Source organism: Glycine max, chromosome 1 (genome assembly GCF_000004515.6).
Source record: "Glycine max cultivar Williams 82 chromosome 1, Glycine_max_v4.0, whole genome shotgun sequence".
NCBI classification, from domain to species: Eukaryota; Viridiplantae; Streptophyta; class Magnoliopsida; order Fabales; family Fabaceae; genus Glycine; species Glycine max.
The window spans coordinates 25,458,467-25,484,305 of NC_016088.4; the positions used below are offsets into that span (position 1 = coordinate 25,458,467).

Consider the following 25,839-nt stretch of genomic DNA (forward strand, 5'->3'; position numbering starts at 1 on the left):
CCACCTTATCACAAGCGAGGATCCCCAAATATGCTTCAGGGACATCCCTGGTCGTAGGATCAACATGGACCATCGGTCTCTCTGCCCCAACTGGTCTAGTCGCTAATGGTCTTAGTCGTGTGGCTTTTCTTGTCCGCTTCAGGGTAGATGGCGACTGTGATGTTGCACCAGTAGGAGGAGGAGGAGGAGGAGGAGAGCTGGGTGGTGTAGCCATTTGCTTGTAAAGAAAAAAACATTAGTTAATTAATATTATCACAAAACTGAATAACTTATGTAAATGAATGGACTGAAATGAAATACGTAATAAGAAAATTACATTAGATGATGTTAATTAATTCTCCTTCATCATGATCATTACGATTAGCATGAACGTTGCCAGCTTCTTCTTCTCCAACGATGTTAGGCCACATTTGTGTTGACAAAGGAGTAACATAAGTATGAATGTATGAATCATCATCTTCAACATTAACACCAATTGTTTTTCCGTGTAGAACCACTGACCATCTTTCATCACAAGGGTCTTGAACATAAAATGCCTGTTTAGCTTGTTCTGCCATGATGAAAGGGTCATTCTGGTAAGCGAGTTTCTTTATGGGCTCCAAAGGCGTCAAAAATTGCCCATACAACAAACAACTAAGTCTTTGGTTCATAATGGCATGGCATGGAACCTCACACACAACTGAATAAGAATATATGGTTGCCCACACCACAAACATATATGTAATTTCTAACAATATAAGTTTCTACCTAATCTCGAAAATCAGTGATGATCTCCTCTAAATCAGAAAAGAAGACCCCAAAAATGAAATACATGATCTTTTTTCTTGCTAGAAAAGAAGCTAAACCTGTGTTATAAACTGTAGGAAAATTGTGTCTGTGTCCATGAAATTCACAAATGAAAAACAAAATTAATAAACTTAATTAGATATAATTACTACAAAAGGAATAGCTAGCAATTGGGAGCTATTTGAGAAAATTATCGATACAACAAACAACTAAGTCTTTTGAACCACCTCTGCAACTACTTCCTGCAAGAAACAACACAGATTATCAATAATCATAGGTAAATATTAACAAATTAAGCCTCCAAAGCAAATGTACAACCTAAATAATTTGGAAATAATAGTGGAGGTAGAAGTTATGCATGTACCCTTGCTTGAGTGAACTGCACTTGATTCAGTGTCCTATGCTCCAACTCAATGGGACAACAAGTGTTCACCATAACTAACTAATTAATTAATTATACTGAGACTCTTGAACTAAATTTTAGTAACTTGCGGGGTCCTACCCCTGGCCTACATCACTCTTGGATTTATCCACTTAAGCTGAAGTCCAAAACACTTTTCTCTTCTTTGTCTTTCTCTCTCTAGGTGTATATGACCATTATGGATAATTTTTTAACATAAAAACAAGTGAAGGTAGTAGTGACATACTAATGTAACAACCAAATGATATCATCACAACCAAAAGACCCTCAATTAATTGGACATGAGAATATCAAAATTCAAGCATTCAATTAACAAGTGCAATTATACAAACACAAGAAAGAGAAAAAGTAAAACAAAAGGATAATTTTCTTTTGAAGAACAAAAGTTGAACTGCTTTCAAACTTGAACTGCACACAAAACGGAAAGAGCAGTTACAAGGCCCACAAACTTGCAACAAAATCTCGTTTCACATCAATCCTATCCAAGTTCTTAATAATAACAAGTATAAAGAAATGACAATTGAAAGTGCAAAACCCAAGTTCCAATTTCCCTCATTTATTATGCATCAAATTAAAAAAAAAAGTAAAATAAAATTAAGTTCCAGTTTCACTCAAGCACAAATTGGAAATTCAGTAATTGATTACATTATTACAGTGCTTAGGTTAGCTTAGCTTAGCTTTAGCTTCTAAAACCCTCTTTTCATCTCATTGACCAACTTCATGTCTTCCTTTGATATCCCCTCCAGTGGCTGCAAGTCAGTCTTGTTGCATACTATAATCAATGGCTTTTTCATAAACAAAGACTTAATGTTGCAAAACAGCACTGCCTACTAAGCAATACTGTAACCACAAGATCCAAAAACGTCCAAGATAAACAAGATTGCAGCTCTCAAATGTGCTAGAGTAGTGATACTACACATCTCAATAATATTACAATCTTCAAAAGGCCTGTCCAAAATCCTTGGCGTATCAATTACTTGGTACCTCAGGTATTTACAATTAGTATGACCCACAAAGAAAGACTTGGTAGTGAAAGCATAGGGATGCACATCCACATCAGCTCTTGTAATCTTGTTAATAAATGAGATCTTGATGCAATCCTACCCCCCAAGGGCATTGGATAGAAGACTCCAAGAAGATTGGGCCAGATGCAAGAGAAGGCCCTAGGGTTCTCATGAGCCTTAGGGTAGATTTCTGGCCCATGGGCTAAGTATGAGCCCACTTATCTTTGTACATATTAGATTAAGGTTTCATTAATTTTGGATCTTGTATTTAGGGCTCCATAATGTAGGTAGGGTACCCTAGAAATATAGGATTTTTCAGCCTTTGTATTTTAGGGCACCTAGACTAGTTTTTGTATTAGGGATAATTTTGTAATTTCACATGCACTAAGTGAATATTTGATGTGTGTGGTTGGAAATAAATTTAATTGAATTGGTAAAAGCCCAATCCAATTAAATTCTAGAGGGGGAGGTGAGCATTTTCTTACTACACCCCATTGCCACATCATATAGTCACACTTTGTTCATGTCCTTCATGCTTTACATGCCTCAGGACACCTAAGCACACTTAGTGGAGAATTTTGGAATTGATCTTGGATTAGTGGGCTGAACCATAACTAAAATTCACTAATCATAATTAGTGAAATTTTGGCTCCACAAATTCAATTTCAAATTCAAGTGAAATTTGAATTGAAATTCAAATTTCCCTCCAATTTTGTGTGATACTTAGGCTATAAATAGAGGTCATGTGTGTGCATTTTTTTCAACTTTGATCATTTGAATATTAAACTTCAGATTTCAGAGCTCTTTTAGATCACAAAATTTTGTGCTCTTCTCTTCCTCTCCCTTGATTCATCTTCTTCTTCGTCCAAGCTCTTATCCATGGTCTCCTATGGTGGTGAGCTTCTTCTAGACTCATCTTCTCCTTGAAGTGGCGTCTCCTCTCTCTCTTCCTTCTCCATTTCACTGCCATTCATCTTCCAAGAAGCAAAGGAATCCATTGATGAAGAAGATCCTAGGCCTACAAGCTCCAATGGAGCTTACATCAGATCTTACCAACATTATGATATCCACATATCAAAATAGTACTCATATTTGGATCAATAGAGGGAAGCCTAGCCATGTGTTGTCTGACCTGTTCTAAATAAGCCAAACTCGCGCCAACCCTCTTGATCACAATGCACATGCTGCCAAGAGCAGCAACCTTAAGACACTTGCACCGGTAAAGCGAGTCACCATACTTCAATAACTTGGCATAGTCTTTGGTTACTATGATCTTAAGAGATGTGTGAAGCACATAGGATATTTGACATATTTTTATAAAAAATTTAATGCAAATATTGCTAGATTTTAGAGTAAATTAACCTCCAACCATTTTGAGCATATATATATATATATATATACATCAAAAGCTAATTTTATATACCAAACCATAATATACCAGAGGCACCAAGCAAACAAAGGCAAAGAATAAGTAAGTAATAAATAAAATTAATGCATGGAAACTCTAATATAGAAAGCCTGTCTGTCAAAAGATTTCAAGAATATGAAACTGTTTTCTTTATGAGCCTACTTCTTTTATAATAATGCATATGGTATGCAAGAATCTAGTTGTTCAAAATGAATTTTACTTGTAACAATTGCTACCCAGATTAATGAAACAAACTCAATAGCAAGAAGGAATTAGAACCACATTTCCACTGTAATTTTAATATTTTATATCACAATAAGTAAGGACGGCTATATGGATCAAACAATGCCAATGTCTTCCTTCTTAATAGTCTCTAACTTGGAGATTTTCTTGGTTTTCCTCTCTCCATCTACCTATAATTATCAGGCTATCTTCTGTCAAATTAACTCTTTACCACTGCTTCTATTGGTCTTCTTCTCACATGACCAAACCATCTTAGGAAAGTTTTTACTATATTTTATTCATTAAGTGGCATTCCTTCTTGCTCTCTTATAAATTCTTGCATACCCAAAATTATTATTACATTTTTCAATATTGATGTATTTAGAACATGCATCTACAAAACAATGTGTCATACCCTAATTTCGTCCGGGGACTATTGCTTGATGGCATGCAACCTTTGATTGACCGCTTCGAGGTACATGGCACCCTCTGTTGCACAATATGTGAAGTCCCGAGATGTGCCGGAAATCAAAAGGAAGCGTGGTTACGCAATCCGTGAAATTCCGTAATGTGACAGAAACCAAAAGGAAGTATTGTTACGCAATCCGTGAGTTTCCGTAACTTTTTCGAAAGCTAAAAAAGAGTAAATGCATGATCCGTAAGGTTCCGTAACCTTACGGAAAGAAAATAAGTATCGTTACAAAATTTGTAAAGTTTCGTAACGTTACGGAAAAAGAATCACCAAAAAAAGTAAAGAGGGGTGTATTTAGCAAAAAAGGGGTGCAAATAGAAACCAGGCCCACTTGGGCCTTCCAGATTCTTCCTCCAGAAGGCGGTTGCTTCTGGAGGAAGCAACCTGGCTCGGCTGGGCGAGCTGGGTGGCAAGCTCCTCCCCTATTTTGCTATAAATAGGGGGAGGAGTGAAGAAGAAAATGGTTCAACCTTCTTGGCACTTCGTATTCACTTGAAATTGCTGAGGAAAATTGTTTCCGTGAAGGAAATCCAAGCCGAGGCGCTTTCGTAACGTTCCCGTATGTTTCCGTGGGTGATTCCGTGAAGATTTTCAACCATTCTTCGACATTCATCGTTCGTTCTTCGTTTTTCTTCGGTCTTCAACCGGTAAGTACCCCAAATCGAGCTTTTCAATTCATTCCATGTACCCGTGGTGGTCCCCATTTGTTTCGTGTACTTTTATTCTTGTTTCATTTACTTTCCGTACCCCCTTTTAACGTGCTTCAGTCATTTATTTAAGTCATTTCTCGCCTAATCAAAAAATAAAATAAATTTCCACCGATCATTTGATTTGTAATATCCGTTAATTTCTGTTAAAATGAAATCCGACCGTTCGGTCGTGCCGTAACCACGTTGGAAATCAAAAAACAGGTAAAATAATAATATAATAATCAAAAAATACCTTTTAGTAAAATAAAGCGAAAAAATCAATCGGACGTTTCTCTTTGGGATTTCTCTTTCTTAATTGAATTGACTAATAACTAAAGTGAAACTAAGGCTAAAATCAACCCGCAAAGTCAAGCTCGTCCACAAAAAATCACTAAAAAAAGGATTTGAAAAGTTCAATATCTCAGTTTTTCTTACCAAGTAAATGGATCATTTTTAAGGTCCAACGCCTTAAAATGATCGTCTTCCAAGTAAAAAGAATCACTTGATTCATCCTTAAAAAGAACTACGTAGGTCTGATTTCCTCTTCAATGGAGGGTACGTAGGAGCAAGAGCCCCGCTTTTGTCGACATCAAAAATAAAAAAAGAAATAAAAGTTAAGGTAACACAATTTCACACAATTCTAAAAATAAGGCTATTGTCCTTTGAGACAAACGTGAGAGGTGCTAATACCTTTCTCAAACGTAAAAACAACTCCCGAACTTGGAATATTCTTTTTGACCAGTTTTCCTTCGGTTTTTCCGATGTTTTCCAAAAATAAACATTGGTGGCGACTCCGCGCATTTTCCTCCTTTGGAAAGCGCACCCGTGAGCTTCACCTCACTCGCCCGCAAAAGGGCATGTTGCGACAGTTGGTGACTCCACTGGGGACTGTTTTTTATGAGTTAGGCCTGTTTTAAGGAATTGTGGAATTGTGAAACTTTGTGTGTGCATTTGTTGAACTGTGTAAAATGTAATAATTGTTGTCTATTCCACATTTTTACACTACATTCTAAGCACCCACGGGTTTGAGTAAAAAAGTGGCCCTATACCCGGGTTCATAGGAATCTAAGGAGTGGAGGTGAATCTATGGTCATGCTAGGTCTCCGACTTGCTTGACAATAGTGAAACCTCGTCTAGAGCTTTCTCTCTTTATAATGTGTTGTCGCTGGTATTCCATACCGCCACAATATTATTATCTTGAGTGATGATACCTCTAGAAAATAGCCATGTGAGTTATGAATCGTTGGGAGTAGTTATTAGAGACCCCTAGATATTGTCCTATAGGTTCCCAAATAGGGGCATAGAGCAAACACGCTCCGTGCCATTTGTTCTCATGCATTCTTCTACGAATAGCACATAAATTATAGTTTTGCTAGTGATATTTTGTTTCTCTAGAGTAATACGTCACTTTTTAATACATACGTTGAGGCGCCATAATGCCTAAAACATAGTATTAAAAAGATGGATCTTCTTGGTCTCGTATATGTAAATTACCCCTTTGTTTTGTTTTCTTTCCGTTTCATGCATACGCATTGCATCATTCATATCGGAGTCTTGATCCACCCCTTTTTTAGGTAAATGATGGGGACAAATCAAAACGGAAAAAGATTTTATCAAGTCAAGATTAAGGGTCTAGATGTCACCAGCCTTAAGGAGTTGGGACGGTTGATGGGACCCCTCCAAAGGCAAGCCTTCCGCAAAGTGTACGGAAAGATTTTGGAATTGACCGCAACGGAGGTATTTACGGAAGCTGTTGTATCCCTCGCCCAATACTATGACCAGCCGTTGAGATGCTTCACATTTGGGGACTTCCAAATGGTATCGACTGTTGAAGAGTTTGAGGAGATATTAGGATGCCTTCTTGGGGGAAGAAAACCGTATCTTTTCTCCAGGCTTCTTCCCTCCTTGAGTAAGAATGCAGCTGTGGTCGGAGATTCGGCAAGAGAGTTGGATCGCATGAAGCAAACTCGAAACGGCGTAGTGGGCCTACCGCAGAAATACTTGGAAGGCAAGGCAAGGGATATGACAAGTCAAGAAAAGTGGGTTCCGTTTGCGGATATACTAGCTTTGCTAATCTTTGGGGTTGTCCTCTTTCCGAACGTGGACGGTTTGGTGGACCTAGCCGCAATTGATGCTTTCCTTGCATATCACCATAGCAAGGAAAGCCCAGTGGTGGCTATCTTGGCAGACTTATTTGATACATTTGACCGAAGGTGCGAGAAGAACAGCGCACGGATCGTCAACTGCTTACCCGCTCTCTGTGTGTGGTTGGTTTCGCACCTATTCCAACAAGACATAAGACACCCGTGTCCGCTTCAAAGTTATCACTCGTGCGTCGTAAAGAGAAGAGTCAATTGGGACCAACACTTGGCTGGAATAGGAGGCAGCACAATCAATTGGTTTCCTCGATGGAAGGAAGGAAATGAGGGAGTTCTTTTCTCATGTGGGGACTACCCTAACGTCCCGTTGATAGGGACGAGGGGTTGTATTAACTATAATCCCACACTTGCCATAAGACAGCTAGGGTACCCCATGAGGGGAGCACCAACGGAAGAGAGCCTCTCGCCTTTCCTTGTGAGAGATTTCGGCGCGCAAAGTCTCAAGGTTGTACAAAGAGTCCACAAGGCGTGGAGAAGTCCGTTGAGGAAAGATAAAGAACTTAGGGGCATCCGTAATGGCATCATCGGTGGTTATCATGAATGGCTAAAAGTTCATACGCGAGGGTTAGATTGGCTCTCCAAGTTGAAAGTTGTCAATGAGGAGAACTTCGAAGCTCCGGAAGAGGATGAAGAAATCCAAGCTCTAAAATTAGAGGTAGGGAAGGCAAGACTCGCCAAAGAAAAATTCAAGTCAGCCGCTACGAACATCCGGAAAGAGTGCACCGAGTTACGAGAGGAAAACGCGGCCACTGCAAGAGCCCTTGAACAAGAAACCAAGAGGGCCCGCAAGGAAGAACATGGTCGAGATAAATTCCGAGGAGCTTTGTGGGGTAGAAATAATGAGCTCCAGCTCCGGAGAGAGGAAACAGACCAGTCACGGGTACATGGCATGATCTTAAAGGAAGAATTAGCTACTTGCTCAAGATCCAAGAGGAGTTTGGCTCAACACTTGGAAGCCACGGAGCGAAGCATGCTAGCCATCATAGGGCAGTACAAGGAAGAGTTAAACCAGTCTGTGACTCATGAACAAAAGCTAGTGGAGGATTTCGCACAAGCGTACGCCGAAAAGGAAGCAAGAGGGAGGGTGATTGATGCATTGCATCAAGAAGCGACCATGTGGATGGATAGGTTCGCCTTGACCTTAAATGGAAGTCAAGACCTCCCGCGACTACTAGCCAAAGCAAAGGCCATCACTGAAGTGTGTTCAGCCCCTGAGGAAATTCACAGGCTAATCAATTACTGTCAACACATGATAGATTTGATGGCCCATATAATTAGAAACCGTTAGGTTTTGTTGTAACACTTTTGTATGAACTTGGCAAGATAAAAGCTTTGTTCCTTTTTATAAAACGAGAAGTTCTGAAACTCATCATGTTATCTAAAAAGGGGCCTTGAGGTTGATCCAAGTGCTCTGATCATTCATTAGCATATTCATGTTTTGGTGGCATACTCACCATTGTTTGTTTCTTTAGGGAACTCACCATAACTAAGAAAGCGCAAAGGCACCCCTATAACACTCGATCCAGAAAAATAGATAATGAAGAGGGAGTGCAAGAACAGATGAAGGCCGACCTATCGGCCTTAAAAGATCAAATGGCTTCCATCACGGAGGCCATGCTAAAGCTTCAGAAAACTATAGAAGATAATGCCACGGCGGCCGCCTCCAATACAGCTAGGGAAGCGGAACCGGTGCTACAGCCCGCAATAAACTTGGGCCGAGACAGAAACACGACGGTGTTAGGTCGGAGGTATAGTCCTCAAGCCTACCCTTATGGTTTGCCTCCGGACTTCACTCCCCATACTACTCCGGACGATTTGAGCCAAGCCCCTACCTTCGAGGGGCAACTCCCTCCTTATGTCGACTATCCCCTGCAAGAAGATGAAGAAGGAGATGCCTATCTAGGCCCCCTACTTCCCCTCAAAGATCCGGCCCCCCATAAATTGCCCCAACCAAACATAGTCTGCCATGTCCCGTCTCCACTCGCACCCGTTAAAGAATCTGTTCCCTTTGCAAAAGATAAAAGAAAGGTTGATTTACTTGAAGAGAGGCTGAGAGCGGTAGAAGGCCTCGGCAACTACCCGTTCTCGGATTTAGCGGATCTGTGTCTGGTACCTGACATCGTCATCCCTCCCAAGTTTAAAGTACCAGATTTTGATAAATACAAGGGGACGACATGTCCAAAAATCATCTTCGGATGTATTGCCGAAGAATATGAGCATATTCTACGGACGAAAAACTGTTGATGCATTTCTTTCAAGACAGCTTAGCCGGAGTAGCAGTGGCATGGTATACCAATCTGGAAGCTTCTCAGATCCGGTCATGGAAAGACTTGGCAACTGCCTTCATTAGGCAGTACCAATACAACACGGATATGGCTCCTGATCGGAACCAGCTTCAGAGCATGACCAAGCGAGAACATGAGTCCATTAAAGAATATGCCCAAAGGTGGAGAGATCTCGCAGCCCAAGTCGTCCCGCCCATGACTGAGAGGGAGATGATCACAATTATGGTAGATACGTTGCCTACGTTCTACTATGAAAAGCTGATAGGATACATGCCAGCTAACTTTGCTGACCTCGTCTTCGTCGGAGAAAGAACCGAGTCCGGACTGAGAAAAGGCAAGTTTGAATATGCCTCAAACGTGGCCCCAAACAACAACAGAAGAGCCCCAGTGTGGGCACGAGGAAAAAGGAAGGAGATACCCACACGGTCACCACCGCCCCAACATGGATGAAAGCGCCCCAAAATGTCCAAAACTCATACCAGCACAACCCCCCGAACTTTTCAATCTGAGCCGGGAGCTCCCTCCCAACACAAGTGAAAGGACCTCCCGCAACAGAAAGAATGCCTGCCCAACACACAACTCCAGCCACTCCCCGGCCAACCAATAATACAACTCCTGGCGCGAGCTATAATAATGCACGGCGCCCACCCCCGAGAGATGATTTCTCTCCTATTCCCATGGCATACTCCGAGTTGTGGCCTTCATTATTGGAAAATCATTTGGTGGTGGCCATACCCGGGAAGGTCTTCCAGCCACCATACCCCAAGTGGTACAACTCGGATGCCAAGTGTGCATACCATAGTGGAGCTCCCAGACACAACATTGACTCATGCCTGCCGTTCAAATATAAGGTGCAACACCTAATAAATGCCAGCCGGCTATTATTCCAAGAGGAGGGCCCCAACGTTAAAACCAACCCACTAGCCAGTCATGGAGGGGCTAGCGTAAACGCCATCGAAGAGCATGGGCCGTCAGGGGAAAAGAGATTAGAAGATGTGGCTACGTCTAGACGCTTCATCTACCAATCGCTGCAAGCGGCATGCATGGTCTCTCGTGGCGGAGACGAAAGGGATGAATGTTTGTTTCATCTCGGGGAGTCACACGACATGGAAACCTGTCCCGCGGTGGAAGAATTGCTTCAACGACTCATGGACTGGGGGCAGCTCGAAGTATCCAAAGGAGGTAGGGAAGAACCACATATTTGCATGCAGTCAGAAGAAAAGAAGGTTCCCTCAACCCCTAAAGCCCTAGTAATATGTTTCACTAGGAAAGGGACCGGCTCCAGGCCCATGTACCCCCCGACAGCACCCAAGCCAACACCGTTTGCATATCAAAGCAATAAGGCCATTCCGTGGAAGCATACTCCTCCCGCTTTTGGAGAAAGAGTTGTAACCGAAGTTGACTCTTTGTCAGCCAAGGTGACCAACATCACCGGCCTTAGTGGCGTAACCCGCAGTGGCCGGGTGTTCGCTCCCCCTCACTCGGCGGAATTATCCTCCAAGGGGAAGGCGCCCATGATCCAAGAGCCCACAGACGTAGCCACCCCCTCAAAAGAAGTGGATCCTCCGGTGGTAAAAGGAGCTGAAAAGAAAGAAGGTCTTCAAGGAAAGGCAGTGACTTTGGAAGAGGCTCATGAGTTCCTTCGTCTCATCCAACAAAGCGAGTTTAAAGTAGTTGAGCAACTGAATAAAACTCCGGCAAGGATCTCTTTGCTCGAACTGCTCATAAACTCTGAGCCTCATCGTGCACTATTGATGAAGGTCCTCAACGAAGCCCACGTAGCACACGACATCTCAGTTGAGGGTTTTGAAGGCATTGTTAATCATATAACCACCAATAATTATATCGTGTTTGCGGAAGAAGAGATTCCCATTGAGGGGAGAGGGCACAACAAGGCTCTACATGTGTCAGTCAGATGTATGGACCATGTCGTCGCTAAAGTACTCATCGACAATGGTTCAAGTTTAAATGTGATGCCAAAGACCACCTTGGAGAAGCTTCCTTTTAGTGCGTCGCGTCTAAAACCCAGTTCGATGGTGGTACGAGCCTTTGACGGAAGTCGGCGGGAAGTGATGGGGGAAATCGACATCCCCATTCAGATAGGCCCTCACACTTGCAATGTGGTTTTTCAAGTGATGGACATAAATCCCGCCTACAGCTGCCTCTTGGGGAGACCTTTGATTCATGCGCTGGGAGTGGACCCTTCGACGCTTCACCAGAAATTGAAGTTCGCGGTTGGTGGACTTTTGGTGATAGTGTCAGGCAAAGAGGATATGTTAGTGAGCTGCCCCTCCTCCGCACCATATGTAGAAGCAGCGGAAGAATCATTGGAAACAACTTTCCAATCCTTCGAGGTGGTGAGTTGTGCCTTTGTGGAAACGAGCCCGTTGCTACCTTCTCTCTCTAATGCGGCCATAATGGTGGCACAGGTGATGCTCAAGCACGGTAATGAGCCCGGAATGGGTCTGGGCAAGGATGGCCTTGGGAATGCCGACGTGGTCAATATTAGGGGAAACCCGTACAAATATGGGTTGGGGTATGAACCCGGGATGTCGGGAAGGAGGAATGCACCGTCAAGACTCTGGGCGGATAGGGCATGGCCCGGCCATGTTAGCCAGTGTTTCACCAGTGCCAGAATAATGTTCGAGGAAGAGGTGGCAGCAATAGGAGAGGAGTGCCCTCAAGACCCGCCGAATTTCGTGCGGCCATGCCATCCCGATTCCCAAGTGGGGAACTGGCGCGTGATAAGCCAGTCAGAGGTCTATACCACTGATTCAATGTAATTAGAGGCTATAGTTTCCTTTCTCTTTTGTTTTGTGAAACCAACCTTATTAAATAAACAAAGAGATCTTGTTTCATCTATTCTTGCAGTTCCACCTTTTCTCATATCATTTTGCATGTTTTTGTTTCTTTTGTCTTGATTGGTATAGATACGAGGGTCGATTCTTTGAGGATCCTAACAACGAGGGTTTGACAATAGATTTCAACCGAGATGTAAGCCAAACGATGAATGAAGAAGAGGAAGAGGACATCCTTTCACCAGAGTTGGAGAGGTTGATCGCTCAGGAAGAACGCGAAATGAAGCCTCACCAAGAGGAAACCAAACAGGTAAACTTAGGGACCGGAGAGGGAAAGAAAGAAGTAAAAGTAGGAATCGGTATGACCACACCTATCCGCCAAGGCTTGATAACCCTTCTTGAAGAATATCAATACGTCTTTACATGGTCATACCAAGACATGCCCGGTCTAGACTCCGACATTGTGCAGCATAAGTTGCCATTGAATCCTGGGTCTTCCCCAGTTAAGCAAAAGCTACGAAGGATGAGACCCGAGATGTCTTTAAAAATCAAAGAAGAAGTGAGAAAGCAGTTCGATGTGGGTTTCTTGGTTGTAGCTCGATACCCGGAGTGGGTGGCCAACATTGTCCCGGTCCCAAAAAAGGATGGCAAGGTGCGAATGTGTGTAGACTATCGGGACTTAAATCGAGCCAGTCCTAAGGACAATTTTCCCCTGCCACACATTGATATACTGGTAGATAATACAACCAAGTTCGCCCTTTTCTCGTTTATGGATGGTTTCTTGGGGTATAATCAGATAAAGATGGCACTCGAAGATGTGGAGAAGACTACTTTCGTCACCCTATGGGGGACGTTCTGCTACAAAGTGATGGCCTTCGGGCTGAAAAATGCTGGGGCAATCTATCAGTGTGCCATGGTAGCGTTGTTCCATGACATGATGCATAAGGAGATAGAGGTCTATGTAGATGACATGATTGCCAAATCTCGGACTGAGGATGAACACCTCATCAATCTGCGTAAGCTATTTGGAAGGTTGCGGAAATACCAACTGAAGCTAAACCCAACCAAGTGCACCTTCGGGGTAAAGTCGGGGAAGTTGCTGGGATTTATCGTAAGTCAGAAAGGGATAGAGATTGATCCCGAGAAAGTGAAGGCCATTCTTGAAATGCTGGAACCACACACGGAGAAGCAGGTTCGAGATTTCTTGGGCAGGTTGAATTACATCGCGAGATTTATCTCGCAACTCACCCCTACATGTGAGCCTATTTTCAAGCTATTACGTAAGAACCAGGCGGTCCTGTGGAACAGCAACTGCCAAGATGCCTTCGAGAAGATCAAACAGAGCCTCGCAAACCCCCCGGTGCTCATGCCACCAGTAACAGGAAGACCTATTTTCCTGTACATGACTGTGTTAGACGAGTCTATGGGGTGCGTGTTGGGTCAGCACGATGACTCTGGGAAAAAGGAACAAGCCATTTACTATCTAAGCAAGAAGTTTACCGCATGTGAGATGAATTACTCAATGCTAGAAAGGACGTGTTGCGCCCTGGTATGGGCGTCACATCGTCTTAGGCAGTACATGCTCAGTGATACCACGTGGCTTATTTCCAAAATGGATCCCGTGAAATACATCTTTGAGAAACCGGCTCTCACGGGACGAATCGCTAGGTGGCAGGTACTACTATCTGAATTCGATATTGTGTACGTCACCCAAATGGCGATAAAGGGAAGCGCCTTGGCAAATTATTTGGCCCAGCAACCCCTCCAGGATTATCGGTCGATGCACCATGAGTTCCCGGATGAAGATATCATGGCCCTGTTCGAAGAGAAGCGGACGCACGAGGACATAGACAAATGGATTGTTTGCTTCGATGGGGCATCTAATGCTTTGGGCCATGGAGTAGGGGCAGTCCTTGTATCCCCGGATGATCAGTGTATTCCTTTCATGGCCAGGCTATGTTTCGATTGTACCAACAATATGGCCGAATATGAAGCGTGCACCCTTGGGATTCAAGCGACCATTGATTTTGATGTAAAACTACTCAAAGTGTATGGAGACTCGGCTTTGGTAATACGCCAGTTGAGAGGAGAATGGGAAACTAGGGATCCGAAGTTGATACTCTATCAAACTCACATCTTGAAGTTAGCCGAATTCTTTGACGACATTTCTTTCCACCACATACCTCGGGAAGAGAACCAAATGGCCGATGCATTGGCCACCCTGGCATCCATGTTTCAACTTGCCCCACACGGGGATCTGTCGTACATCGAATTCAGATCTCGGGGCAAGCCAGCACATTGTTGTGCGATAGAGGAAGAGCGAGATGGGAAACCGTGGTACTTCGACATCAAACAATATATTGAGAACAAAGAATATCCACCAGGGATTTCCGACAATGACAAAAGAACGTTAAGGAGATTGGCTACTGGTTTCTTTGTGAGTGGTATCATCCTGTACAAACGGAACCACGACATGACCCTCCTACGATGCGTAGATGCCAAAGAGGCGAACTACATGATTGAGGAAATCCACGGGGGTTCATTTGGGACACATGCCAATGGGCATGCTATGGCCAAGAAGATCCTTAGAGCCGGTTACTATTGGCACACTATGGAAAGCGATTGTTGCGCCCATGTAAGAAAATGTCATAAATGTCAAGCATACGCGGACAATGTTAATGTTCCGCCACATCCTCTGAACGTTATGTCCGCCCCTTGGCCTTTTTCCATGTGGGGGATAGATGTCATTGGGGCCATCGAACCCAAAGCTTCGAATGGTCATCGCTTCATTCTTGTGGCGATAGATTACTTCACCAAATGGGTCGAAGTGGCTTCTTATACCAATGTCACGAGAAGTGTGGTGGTCAGATTCATAAAGAGGGAACTGATTTGTCGATATGGACTCCCTAGGAAGATCATTACTAAAAATGGCACCAATCTGAACAACAAAATGATGCAGGAAATGTGCGGGGATTTCAAGATCCAGCATCATAACTATACCCCTTATTGGCCAAAGATGAATGGGGCTGTAGAGGCTGCAAATAAAAATATTAAGAAGATTATTCAGAAGATGATGGTGTCATACAAAGATTGGCATGAGATGCTGCCTTTCGCCCTGCACAGATATAGAACCTCGGTACGAACTTCTACTGGGGCAACGCCATATTCCTTGGTTTATGGGATGGAAGCGGTACTCCTATTTGAGGTAGAGGTCCCTTCCCAGAAGATACTAGCGGAATCAGACCTAGAAGAGTCAGAGTGGGCTCAAACACGCTACGACCAACTCAACCTTATTGAAGGTAAGCGTTTGACGGCCATGAGCCATGGGTGCCTGTATCAACAAAGGATAAAGAACGCGTTCAACAAGAAGGTACGCTCGCGCAAGTTCAACGAGGGGGACCTTGTGCTGAAAAAGATATCCCGCGCTGTTAAGGATAATCGAGGGAAGTGGGCCCCGAATTACGAAGGACCTTTCGTTGTGAAAAGAGCTTTTTTTGGGGGTGCTCTGGTACTCATCATCATGGATGGCGAGGAACTACCCTCGCCCGTGAACTCCGATGTCGTTAAGCGATATTACGCTTGAAGTCTGGGGCAATTGAGGGAACCACTGCATGTTCTTTTATTACTGAGTTTTTTGTTCTTCTTGGTTTCCTCCAGGGATTCCCATCCGTTGTAATTGTCTCGTCACGTTCCTTTAAAAGAAGAGAAGATGGGTTGAGGCTTCAGTCCTCACTTTGGTTTTAAACCTTGTGTTAGTTTGTAATAACCTGAGCCTTTTTCGCTCAGTTCATGGGGTGCCCCAAGCGCTTAATTAAAACTGAATCTAACCAGCTTTCTCTAAGAAGATCATTGCATTGAAAACATTCATGCATGCACATACACATGAATATTTTGTGATAACAGGGGCAGAATCGTCTTAGGCCACGGTCAGAAGTCGAGACAAAGTTGACGGCAGAAATTAACCAAGGTAAGACGACGACCCGGTCACGATTTGTCGTGCATTGTTTGTTTCCTACTTTCAAGTACTTAGGGACAAATGCAAATGGAGGATAGGGTCACGACCAACAGATCGCCGTCCCTTCCCGACGCTGGACAAGCAGAAAACGTCGCTGCAAGGCAGCCCAGTATCCTTTGAATTCACAGTAATTATTACTATTGTTTGTTTAAAATAAGTAATGGATGCCTGATCTAACATAGGTAGGTTCGAGTAGGCGAACGCTAACCTGTAGAGGGGCCATGGTTATGTTTCCCCTAAAAAAGAAATTGGCAGGTTAGCTCACCTGGGCGAGCAACCCTTGCACCAGATTATAAAAAACAAGGGAGGGGAACGTTTTCTGCACCCAAAAAATCCCCCCCCCCTCATTCAAAAGGAGAGAGCTCACGGTTTTTGCTCCTCCAAGCCACATTTGGTTGCATTTAGCTTTCATTTTTTGTATTCCTACTCACTCCAACAAGTAAGTATTTAATCCTTGAGATTTTAGCTTTCCATTGGTGCATTTTGTTCATCTTTTGGGGCTCTAAATTGTGAGAATGTGCTCAAATTTGTGGGGCAGTTTTAGGTTGTTTTCATGCTTGATTTGTTTGAGTTGAGGGGTTGTAGGGGATGGCCTTAGGCCTGTGTTGTATTCTGAAGCAATGGGGCACGCCACATTGCCCTCATTCTCTTGCTATTCATACCTAAACATCCGCCCACCAAGTGCTCGGTGAAATGCCCCAATGACATATGAATATGATTTTGTAAGATTGGGATTGTGGGACTGTTTTATATACATAGGGACAGCATAGGGGATTCGAAATGGGTGCCCAAATGCAATTCCAAGCTTAGGAATCCAAGTTCTTAACTTCAATGCAAGGAAGCATGACTTATGCCTAAAAATCTAAATTTTGGTTTTGAAAGTGGAAAGGCATGAAAATTAGGCTGCCCCATGAGGGATACTTTGCATCTAGGTAGCATGGAAAATACCTTTTAATGGTATGTATATATGTGTGTGAATATAGGTAGCGTGGAAGATTAGCTTTCCAATGCGTATATAGGTGAAACAACAAAATTTTTATGTTAAATAAAATACTTCAAATGTGTGTAGGTGGTTTGTGATAAGCAAAACATTTAGGATATGAATATGTGTAATTTTGACACAATACCTTGAGCACGGGAATGTGTATTCTTTTCAAAATATATATATGTGTGGTAACTAGGATGTTTTAAATGTCCTTATATGTTGACATAAATGGTAGGATATTTTTTACACATACGCATGTTCATAAATGTGTTATATTAAATGTGTGCACGAGTTTTGTTCTAAATCGGAAAGATTAGCATGTCATTTTTGTGTTAAAATAAGTGTTTTCTTGTAGACTAACTTTCCAAGGGTTTGTCTTCACAGGAAATGGCCCCGAGGAAGCTTTCCTCAAAGAGATCTAGGAAAGACGCTGCGGCATCAGGGACTAGTGCCGCTCCCGAGTTCGATAGCCATCGTTTCAGGAGCGCTGAGCACCAGCAGCGTTTCGAAGCCATCAAGGGATGGTCCTTCCACCGAGAGAGACGCGTCCAGCTCAGGGACGACAAGTACACAGATTTCCAGGAGGAGATAGCTCGCCGACGTTGGACGTCGCTGGTCACTCCCATGGCCAAGTTCGATCCAGATATAGTTCTCGAGTTTTACGCCAATGCTTGGCCTACAGAGGAGGGCGTACGGGACCTACAATCATCGGTGAGGGGCCAGTGGATTCCTTTTGATGCAGATGCCCTCAGTCAGTTCCTAGGATATCCGCTAGTATTGGTGGAGGGCCAGGAGTGCGAATATGGTCAGAGAAGGAACCGGGCCGATGGATTTGATGAGGAGGCCATTGCTCAGTTGTTATGCATACCAGGTCAGGATTTTGCCCGGACCGCTGTCGGGAGACAGGTGCGGATCATGCCCACCAACATGACTACCTTGACCCAGACTTGGATGACGTTGCTGCTCAGCAACATCCTGCCCAGCGATCATAATTCCGACCTCCCTCTGCCGAAGTGTCAGCTGGTGTATGCCATCCTGACACGGATGAGCATTCATGTGGCTCAGATGATCACTGATGCCATTTATTTATTTGCAAGTATACCACCTACCAGGCACCCTCTAGACCTAGATAAGTCTAACAGGGTCCTGGGTTTTCTAGCATTGATGACGGGTCTCTGCCAGTCGTTTGGGGTTCCTATCACACCTAGTAAGGTGATTCGACTGTCGATCACCTGGGCTTTCATAGAGAAGTATTGCACGCCTAGGCAGGCGCAGTGTGGCGACCTGCAGGCCCCTGACGCACCGCCGCCACCTCATCAGGCAGATCCAGCTGGGTCATTTGACACAGAGCGGTATTTACGGCATTTGGTTCGCCAGCAGGCGGCCAACCATAGGGCGCACGTGCAGACCCATGACTGTCTCTACCAGCTCAGCCTCAGCCTGCAGAGCCAGGGTTTTGCTTTTTTTCCATGCCCTACTCCGGATCAGTTCAGGGCAGAGGTCGCATGGCCCGGAGATTGGCCTGAGGCCCAGGCAGGGGAGGCACCCGCAGAGGCTCTCGGCGATGCAGATAAGGCCCGCATGGACGAGGAGATGATAGATTTACTTGATTTCTTGGGAGGGAGCGGAGCCACATGACCGGGAGATCCCTAGATCCTTATTCTCTTTTTATGTTTCCTCTTTTATTTGTTACGTATCATTTTATTTTGTATGACTGAGGGACTAACGTTTGTTTCGTTTTGATTGACTCTTGTTTTGTGCATACATGTCATTTGAACTGTTATGTTAGTATTTACTTTGTTGTTGTCAATAGTGTTTGTTGAAATTCCGGAACCGTGCAGAGTCTTTCATTTAGGAACGTCGTCCTAAAAAATAAAATGAACCAAAATCGTGATAACGCCAAAAATAAGAAAAAATTGTTGTGAACAAATGTCGTGTCTATGTATACAAAGAAAAGAAAAGAGTTTTTTATATATGTAAAAGAAAATGTGTATAGAAGGATTTTGTGTGTGTAAATAATGTGTGAAAAGAAATTCTTGTGTGTGTGAGCGACGAGTGTATATAAAGAAACTTTTGTATAAACTACGGGTGTGTGTTGGAAAAAACGAAAAAAAAAAAGAAATCTTTGAACATGAATAGGTTTTGTATATAGACCGTGTTGACGTAAAGAGAAAGAGTTCTAATGCGTGTACAGAAAAAGTTCGTCATGTATAGGAATGTAAGTGTACAAAGAAAAGTTTTTCTCATAGATGGCAATGGATGTATAGTTTTTGTGAACATAAAAATGAAACAAAAAGGAAAAAGAAAGGAAGACCTCGAAGGTCAGCATGTTATAGTCGTAGGAGGCATAAATCATTCATAGAGAGCAAACGTATCTTTTGGAAACAAAGGACTGACGCTAAGAGTTTATTTTCCTGAATGACCGAGATAAGAATGGATGCTTTCATTGAACCGATGAAAGAACATAATTTGGAAACGTTGGGTCTATTTGTGTAAATCCCCAACCGTAGTATCACAATGCCATAAGCTGGATGCTTGAGTGCCCACCTAGCTGTAGCCGTGACTAATTTTGCACGTTGTTTCCAAATCATCATTGTTGCGCGTGCCTTCTAGAAATAATATGGAAGTTCAACCCGAGACTGACACCTTGACCCACGAATTTGTTTTGCCCCAGATATCAAGATCGGGCTCCCATGATAAAAGACCCCGTTGAGACACAGCCTTAGACTACTTTGAACCTTGGCCTATAAAAAGAATCCTCATCCTTTCCCCCGAAGCAAAGGACAGCGGAATCTCCTCAAGGGAGAGCAAATAACGAATGCTAAAACCTGATTTCCCAAAGAAAGAAATGGAGAGGAAGAAATGAAAAGAAAGAAAAGAAAAAAAAACGAAAAGAAAGGAAAAGAAGGATTCCCGATCAAAAGATCGAAAGAAAGTAAAAAGGAAAGATCGGAGGAAAACAGAGTAATTCCCGATCAATGAAAGAAAGAGAACAGAAGATCTTTAGACCAGATAAATTTTTGGCAAGGTAAATGATTGCCGGCAAAGGAAAACCCATTTTTTGGTGGTTCTTCCTTTGGGATTGCCATTCAAAGTCATTCTCATCTGGCGACATCCCATCCCACTTAAACAAAGAGGAAAAGATCGAAACACCCAGTTTCCTCTCCAAAAGCACTACCCTCGAGAAAATCCTATTGATCTGTGATCGTGCGTGTGATCTTTTGGTTCGATAGGAAATCGTGTGCAAAATAAAGTCATGGTGCAGTTATGGTTTGGGATTAGGGTAAAACACTTGCCTGTGTGAGTTTTTATACACTATGAGTGATTTATTCCCAGTTTCAGTTTCACTCGATGTTTCCCCTGAATGTTAATTTAAAACCTAAATGTTGACATCCTGCCCTTCATTTTCAGTTACAAGGAAAATTACCTTTGGCATGGGTATATTGTTTCTCTAAGAGATGCTGTTCTCGCAAATGATTTATATTTCTTTGCAAAAGCATGTTTGCCTTTTTAGGTGAAAAAAAAAACCGGTGTACCATTCGTTCCTCCCAACAAATCTTATTTGGAGACCCATGAATTGATTGCCAAGCGTTGTTCATGTGTCCTCCATCAACGAGGCTGGAGCCCCGCGAATTGATTGCCTAGCGCTGTTCGCCTATCCTCCACCCTCCATTTTTATTCGGAGCCCCATGAATTGATTGTCATTCATGCATCCTCCACCAACGAGTCTGGAGCCCTGCGAATTGATTGCCTAGCGATGTTCGCCTATCCTCCACCCTCCACTTTTATTCGCAGCCCCATGAATTGATTGTCATTAATGCATCCTCCACCAATGAGTCTGGAGCCCAACGAATTGATGGCCTAGCGCTGTTTGCCTATCCTCTATTCTCCACTTTTATTTGGAGCCCCGTGAATTGATTGTCATTCATGCATCCTCCACCAACGAGTTTGGAGCCCCGCGAATTGATTGCCTAGCGCTATTCGCCAATCCTCCATTCTCCACTTTTATTCGGAGCCCCATGAATTGATTGTCATTCATGCATCCTCCACCACCGAGTCTGGAGCCCCGCGAATTGATTGCCTAGAGCTATTCGCCAATACTCCATTCTCCACTTTTATTCGGAGCCCCATGAATTGATTGTCATTCATGCATCCTCCACCAACGAGTTTGGAGCCCCGCGAATTGATTGCCTAGCGCTGTTCACCTATCCTCCACCATCACCTTTTATTCGGATCTCCATGAATTGATTGTCATTCATGCATCCTCCACCAACGAGTCTGGAGCCCCGCGAATTGATTGCCTAGCGTTGTTCGCCTATCCTCCATTCTCCACTTTTATTTGGAGCCCCATGAATTGATTGTCATTCATGCATCCTCCACCAACGAGTTTGGAGCCCTGCGAATTGATTGCCTAGCGCTGTTCGCCTATCCTCCACCCTCAACTTTTATTCGGAGCCCCATGAATTGATTGTCATTCATGCATCCTCCACCAACGAGTCTGGAGCCCCGCGAATTGATTGCCTAGCGCTGTTCGCCTATCCTCCATTCTCCACTTTTATTCGGAGCCCCATGAATTGATTGTCATTCATGCATCCTCCACCAACGAGTCTGGAGCCCCACGAATTGATTGCCTAGCGCTGTTCGCCTATCCTCCACCCAAAACTTTTATTCGGAGCCCCATGAATTGATTGTCATTCATGCATCCTCCACCAACGAGTCTGGAGCCCCGCGAATTGATTGCCTAGCGTTGTTCGCCTATCCTCCATTCTCCACTTTTATTCGGAGCCCCATGAATTGATTGTCATTCATGCATCCTCCACCAACGAGTCTGGAGCCCCGCGAATTGATTGCCTAGCGCTGTTCGCCTATCCTCCACCCTCACCTTTTATTCGGAGCCCCATGAATTGATTGTCATTCATGCATCCTCCACCAAGGAGTCTGGAGCCCCGCGAATTGATTTTCTAGCGTTGTTCGCCTATCCTCCATTCTCCACTTTAATTCGGAGCCCCATGAATTGATTGTCATTCATGCATCCTCCACCAACGAGTCTGGAGCCCCGCGAATTGATTGCCTAGCGCTGTTCGCCTATCCTCCACCCTCACCTTTTATTCGGAGCCCCATGAATTGATTGTCATTCATGCATCCTCCACCAATGAGTCTGGAGCCCCGCGAATTGATTTTCTAGCGTTGTTCGCCTATCCTCCATTCTCCACTTTTATTCGGAGCCCCATGAATTGATTGTCATTCATGCATCCTCCACCAACGAGTCTGGAGCCCCGCGAATTGATTGCCTAGCGCTGTTAGCCTATCCTTCATTCTCCACTTTTATTGGGAGCCCCATGAATTGATTGTCATTCATGCATCCTCCACCAACGAGTCTAGAGCCCCGCGAATTGATTGCCTAGCATTGTTCGCCTATCCTCCATTCTCCACTTTTATTCGGAGCCCCATGAATTGATTGTCATTCATGCATCCTCCACCAACGATTCTGGAGCCCCGCGAATTCATTGCCTAGCGCTGTTCGCCTATCCTTCATTCTCCACTTTTATTGGGAGCCCCATGAATTGATTGTCATTCATGCATCCTTCACCAACGAGTCTGGAGCCCCGCGAATTGATTGCCTAGCGATGTTCGCCTATCCTCCACCCTCAACTTTTATTCGGAGCCCCATGAATTGATTGTCATTCATGCATCCTCAACCAACGAGTCTGGACCCCCGCGAATTGATTGCCTAGCGTTGTTCGCCTATCCTCCACCCTCAAATCTTGTTCGGAAACCCATGAATTAATTGCCTAGCACTATTCATGTGTTCTCCACCATCGCGTTTGGAGCCCAGCGAATTGATTGCCTAGCGCTGTTCGCCTATTGTCATACCCTAATTTCGTCCGGGGACCTTTGCTTGATGACATGCGACTTTTCTTTGGTCCTTGTAAGGTGCTTGGCACCCATCATTAGGCAATTTGTGAAATTCCAGGACATGCCGGAAAACCAAAAAAATATTGATGCACAATCCGTAAGTTTCCGTGACACACCGGAAATCAAATGGAAGCATCGTTGCATAATTAAGTGAGGTTCCGTAACATTCCGTAAGCCAAAAAGGGGATGATTATGTAATCCGCAAGGTTCCGTAACATTACGGAAAGAAAACAAGTATCGTTACGAAATTCGTAAGTTTCCGTAACTTTACGAAAAAAGAATCACAAAAAAAAAGTAGAGGGGGGTGTACTTAGTAAAAATGGGGGTGCAAATAGCACCCAGGCCCACTTGGGCCCTCCAGAATATTCCTCCAGAAGGCTGTTGCTTCTGGAGGAAGCAACCTGGCTCGCCTGGGCGAGCTGAGCTCGCCTGGGCGAGCTGGGCGGCAACCACCTCCCCTATTTTGCTATAAATAGGGGAGGAAGTGAAGAAGAAAAGGGTTCAGCCCCTTAGGCACTTTTCTCTCTTTCGAATTTGCTTGGAAAAATTGTTTCCGTGAAGAAAATCTAAGCCGAGGCGCTTCCGAAACGTTTCCGTAACGTTTTCCGTGAAGAATTTCGCAAAGGTTTCAACCGTTCTTCGACGTTCTTCATTCGTTCTTCATCGTTCTTCGATCTTCAACGGGTAAGTACCTCGAACCAAGCTTTTCGATTCATTCTATGTACCCGTAGTGGTCCACATTGTGTTTCGTGCATTTTTATTCTCGTTTTGTTTACTTTTTATACCCCCTGTTGACATGCTTAAGCCATTTTACTTAAGTCATTTCTCGCTTAACTTAAAAATAAAATAAATTTCCACCGAACGTTTGAATTGTATTATCCGTTAACTTCGGTTAAAATAAATTCCGACCGTTCGGTCGTGCCGTAACCACGTTGGAAATCAAAAAGAGGTAAAAAATAATATAATAATAATAAAAAAAATCTTTTAGTAAAATAAAGCGGAAAATCAATCGGACATTTTCTCTTTGGGATTTCTCATTCTTAATCGAATTGATTAATAACTAAAGTGAAACTAAGGCTAAAATCAACTCGCCTAGTCAAGCTCGTCCACAAAAATAGACTTTTGAAGTTTGTCATTTCAATTTCTCACTAAGTAAAATGGATCATTTTCAAGGTCCAACGCCTTAAAATGATCACCTCTTAAGTAAAAAGAATCACTTGATAAGAAAGAACTACGTAGGTCTGATTTTCTCATCCCTAATTGAGGAATACGTAGGAGCAAAGGGAAACACCCTTGTCGACCACAAAAAGAGAAAATATAAAAAAGGGTATAAGGGATATAGAGACATAAAAAGGGAACATAAAAAATCAAAGTCATGTTTGCACATTCGATTAAAGGCTGTCGTCCCTTGGGACGGACGTGTGGGGTGCTAATACCTTCCCCGTGCGTAAATACAACTCCCGGACCTTTCACTTAAAAGTTCGTAGATCGCGTCTTTTCCGGTTTTTCCGACGTTTTCCTCAAATAAACGTTGGTGGCGACTCCGCGCGTATTCCTTTCGTGGAACACGCATCCCGCGAGTCACGCGTCGTCCTCCCGCCGAAGGGTAGGTTGCGACAGTTGGCGACTCCACTGGGGACTATTTTTTAGAGAGTTAGGCCATTTAATCTTGTGCAAAGTTTTACCGTGACTTATCCCTTTGTTGGTTTTCCTTCATTATGTTCTTATGTATATAAACTCTTTGTTGCTTTTAGTGCGTTTTAAAATGTATGCATGGGGTAAATATTTATTCATTTGATGCACACAAACACCAACACTATTTGCACACACTGTGAGTGAAAAAGGGCCCTATACCCGGGTTCATGGGAGCATAAGGAGTGGAGGTGAATCTGTGATCATGCTAGGTCTCCGACTTGCTTGATTACAGTGAACCCTCATCTAGAGCTTTTCTCTTTGAAAACCTATTGTTGCTAGTAGTCCCTACTGCTACAATATGTTCTTCGAAGGGGATGATACCTCTAGAAACCATCAAGAGAGATATAACTACCTTGGGGGTTATCACTAAAAGCCTAGTTAGTTCTCTCCCTTATAGGTCCCTTAAATAGGGGCACGGAGCAAACACGCTGCGTGCCATTTTTCACACTGCCATGCATGAGTATCATATACCCTTTTGCTTATGTTCGGTAAATATTGTCATACTGTGTACATTCCCGCATTGTGTCTTTTGCATAGGCATTGCATATGGGTTCTGTCTTGATCCCTACTGTAAACAAACCAACGGAGGGTCCGTGTCGCCTTCTTAAAAACGTGCGTTGGGGCATTTTGCTACCCCTAGACGTCGTATCTAAGAAGGGGACAAACTCCCCGGACCCCCGCATTCCTAGATTGCATCTGTGTCATATGCATTCCATCATGCATTCATCCATCCCACCCATGAGATATCGGAGTTTTGATTTGCACCAGCTTTTGTCTCACTTTAGTAAGCATGGGAACAAATCAAACCAGCAAGAGGTTCTACCAAGTCAAGGTCAAAAGCCTAGATACCACCAGCATCAAGGAATTAGGGCGGTTGATGGAACCCCTCCAAATGCAAGCCTTCCGCAAAACTTACGGAAAGATCTTAGAGTTAACCATAGCAGAGGTGTCCATAGAAGCCATTGTATCACTTACCCAATACTA

The 25,839-nt window shown here is 43.6% G+C and overlaps 1 pseudogene; it reads right to left on the reverse strand.

Annotated features, from left to right (window-relative positions):
* Positions 1–995: 995 nt before the first annotated feature.
* Positions 996–25,839, reverse strand: part of LOC106799633 (UDP-glycosyltransferase 83A1-like) — a 50,492-nt pseudogene continuing 25,648 nt past the window's right edge.